Below are 4,029 nucleotides of genomic sequence, written 5' to 3' on the forward strand. Positions count from 1 at the left end.
AGCCGCATGCTCTGCTGTCTTGATTTTTGGATAAATAAATCTGTTGATTGTTGGTTGAATGAATCTTTGGGACATGCAACAGTGTACAACTAGAACACAATGATTCAACATTCAGGCATTTCTAATCAACACTTTCAAACTTAAAACACTTAATTAATAGTTAGCAAACATTATAATTGAAACTTCCAGTGCTCTCAAGCACCTAGCTACCACACTTTGTACCTCACAGATACCAACCCTGCAGTTAATTCAGCTGCTTGCAGCCATCACTGGAGTTGATATGGAGGCCACAAGTAGGGCTCAGGAGTTTCTGACTCATGGTGCAGCTTCATGTCATGCTGACACTTTGAAGAGCAAGTTGTGACTGAAAGAAAAAACCTGCTCCTCATCTCCCCCATTCTCTTGTTGCCTGTCTTACACTACATTTAGCAATCATGCAAGCACACAGCCAAGCCATGTGATGCTCTCTGTCAGAGGCCCAGAACCTACTGCACACAAGTGGGATCCTGCCTCTCGGGGAGACTGACCTCACTGGACATGCCATGCAGCATGCACTCTACAGCAGCAGGAAGTCCAGCATGTCAGACTGGTTAACGTGAGTGGCATAAGGAATGGGCAGATGTTGCATCCAGAGGCTCATGAGCCTTTAGGATGGCCCCCTTACCTATGAAATGTTCTGCTAGAAAGAATTCATCTCATGCATAAGGCTGACAGGATATCTTTAATACAGGATTCTTAGTAAAAAGTTTCCTTTTTGCCTTCCTGCCTTTAAGATTGTTGAGTTATCACAGAAATGCCATCATGGTTAACCAACCTTCTGCTGCTATTTGATCTTTTTCACAGTAAGGGTAATTAGTATCTAACAATAATCATTACTTTTCATGAAACATGACTAGGTGTTTTACTTATTTTTTCAGAGAAAGTATTTAAAGATATATTTTGTTCACTGAAGAATGGATTTATTTTTAATTTTGTCACATGTAGTAGTATTCTTATATCCAGAAGTCAGATTTCACTGTAAACAGAGGAACAGTCAGTGTTCTAAAATTTAGCTCGTAATTATAGATTGGTAATTGCATATCTAATAGTAAGGTTGTAATTAGGATCACCCCCACAGTCCAGGTTAGTCTTAGCTCTGAGGTCACAGGCAATTCAATGGCTCAACCAAACATTATAATACTTAACCACTTGTTTTTCATTGCTGGCTCTATTACTTGAAATACAATCATTAAATAAGGACTATGCATACTTGGTCATCTGCATGCAAATAAGATCACTATTTTCAAGCTTCTCTGATAGAATTACCTTGCCCTCCTTCCAACTATACACCTCCAGCTATCAATTTTAATTTTTATGGGGGTTGTACATTTTCAGACCTTCCTGAGGCTTTTGGGAAGAACCTGCTTTTATCTACAGAGTGGCTGCTGTGACTGGGCTGTTGGACAGAATGGTCCCAAGCTGTCGAAGACTGTTCTCCTATCCCAAGCAGTGGGCACTGCCACCCCTCCCATTCACACTGGTGTGTAAACAAAGAGCAAAGCACTGAAAACCTGCTGAGACCTCTGATCTGGCTCACAGGAGCCCCTAATCCTGCTAATCTTCAGCTGCTCATGCTTTCTGCATTCCTCATATCTCCATGCTCCTGAAAATCATCCATATGTCTCCAGCTTTTCAAATTACTGTTCCAGTTCTTCCACGTTTGCTTCCTTATTTGTGGCAACTGCTTCACTCATCATCCCTCTGCTTTTCCTACTCCATCATATGCCCCATGTGTCTGCCATACCACCTGCCTTTCTCCCTTTCTTCTCCTTTACTCTCTTTCACATCAATATACTTGAGCGCCATTGTAGCTTCTCATACATCCAAACTTCCTTTCTCCTTCTATTCTCCATGATTCTCTGCCCAGATAAGGTCTCACTTTATCCTTTTCCATGCATGTGTCACTGGCAAATTGATTTCAGTGCTTCTTTCTTTCAGAGTACTGCTTTGGAACCTGACTGGACGACTCCTCTCCTCTTTTGGCTTCAGAACTCACCATAACGAGTGCTAGAAATAAGATAAATAAAAAAAGTTCATACTGGTAAACATAAAAAAATTAAAACACTCCTATCCACATCACGGAAAGCAAAGCATTAAGTTCCACAGGCATACAAGCCACACAATCTAGCATCTTCTTCAAGGTTAACTTTTTATGCATGTTTACAAAAAAGTCCTTCTGAAAAAAAAAAAAAGTAATTTAGGTATCATTCCAACACAGTACAATGTATAAGCACAATTTAGATAGTTAAGATGTTGATGGTAACAGCCTCTGACCTTTGAAAAGTTCTTGTAAAAAGGCCCTTGGTCAACACACTTTATACTGGACTGTAATGACTCCGTAATTGCACAGTGGTTTCTAGAACCAGATTTTACACCTTTGAGGAGGAAACAGAAAAGGGAAGGACAGAAGAGCAAAGTTCAAGTCATCTAAGCTATTTAACTGAGCAATTGAAATATTTTATCAACAGGGGGCTCAATTTCCAGGCCATCTCTGAACTTGGTTTTGTGTTTTGTTATTTGACAGCTGTAGTATCTTAGAGCTGTCCCTGGAGGGTCTGTGGGTCTTTTTTCTCACTCTTAAATCAACAATATCTGTTGTCAGCCTAAGCTCCAGCTCAGATTCTGCACCTGTTCCACTTCAAATACTACCAGGGATTAATTAGGCTCATTTTCTATACTCTCCTGATGCTGAATTGCAAGTATTGCTCAACCACATAGCATGAAGATGCTTGTTTTGAGAAAGAGCAAACCAAGGCTTTGCCAGCATGTCCAGCTTATGTAACCAGTGAGCTGGCCTGAAGGATTTCATTTGAGTGAATGGAGTTTGGTCTCCAGTTTTTTTTACTTGCAATGATGGTTTTAATTCAATTTGTGACTTTGTTACCTAGCTTTCAAAGAGATATGGACAAGGCAGATAGAGCACTGAGAAAAGTAATGTACTCAGTCACATCCCTGCCCGTGGTAGTGGGGACTAGAACTAGATAACCTTTAAGATCCCTTCCAAACCAAACCATTTCCTGATTCCATAACTGTATGATAATATTCAGTCCTCATAATTTACAGAACTCCTTGTTTTTTCACTTATTCTGAAAATATATTGTGGTATGAAAATGCAAGGTACATTAACAAGATTTGATTGATGGAAACTGGAGCTAATCTGGGTCAGAAATGAAGGATTACCAGGTTTACAGATGGAACACCCTCACAACAGCCACGTGTGTGGTGGCACTAACTGCTGCTCTGCTAGAGCACTGTTGAACAGCAAAGGCGTCCCTGAGGAAGTGCTGCTGGTCACAAGCACACCTGTAACTAGCACCCAAAAATGAGCAATAACTAAAGCAAGGATGAGCGGTAACTGAAGCAATAAATACACATCCCAGGAGGAGCTGACGGGTTTTGCACAGAGGGCGAGGGCAAGTGCAGGCGGCCATCGCCTCACACACCAGAGTGTCTCCGTGAAAGCAGACGGAGCGGGCAGGCAAACCGGCGGGACCTTAGGTACAGAGGGGAGCAGGTAACACCGGAACAGCCCACACTTTCTCTGAATTCTGCAGCTTCTCGGAGACTCTCCCGGCACCCCAGCTCCCCCCGTGCGGCCCCTCCGAGACTTTCCCACCGCCCCGTCCTACCGTCCCCTCACGGCCGAACCCCGCCCTCGCTCACCATTGGCCGTCGCCCGGGAAGGGGCGGGGCGTGCCGAGGCTGAGCCGGCGCCTGCGCTATGCTCCCCCGCCCCCTCTAGACCGGCTTCCCGCTCGAGCAGCTCCGCTTCCGGGTCGGGGCCCGAGCTCGGCCGTGTCCGCCGGGGTCGCCTCAGCCGGGCCGGGGAGCGGGGCCGGGGAGCGGGGCCGGGGAGCGGCCGTCACCGCCGCCCGGGCGAGGGGCGGACAGGTGCCGCGAGGGCTGCGGGGAGAGCAGCGGCATTGCGCGGCAGGGCGGCGAGAGGGCCGCGGGGAGGCGGCGGCGGCGGCGGCCCCCGCCGAGGCCTGG

At 45.7% G+C, this 4,029-nt stretch overlaps 1 long non-coding RNA gene across 1 annotated transcript; it reads right to left on the bottom strand.

The window, feature by feature from the left end:
* Positions 1 to 948: 948 nt before the first annotated feature.
* LOC107202684 lies at positions 949 to 3,609 on the bottom strand. The gene is made up of 2 exons (XR_001520795.2): positions 2,314 to 3,609; positions 949 to 2,046 (listed from the first exon to the last, which is right to left on the bottom strand). It is a non-coding gene; the product is annotated as an uncharacterized LOC107202684 (long non-coding RNA).
* Between the last annotated feature and the right edge of the window lie 420 nt (positions 3,610 to 4,029).

Source organism: Parus major, chromosome 4, assembly GCF_001522545.3.
Source record: "Parus major isolate Abel chromosome 4, Parus_major1.1, whole genome shotgun sequence".
Classification (NCBI taxonomy): Eukaryota; Metazoa; Chordata; class Aves; order Passeriformes; family Paridae; genus Parus; species Parus major.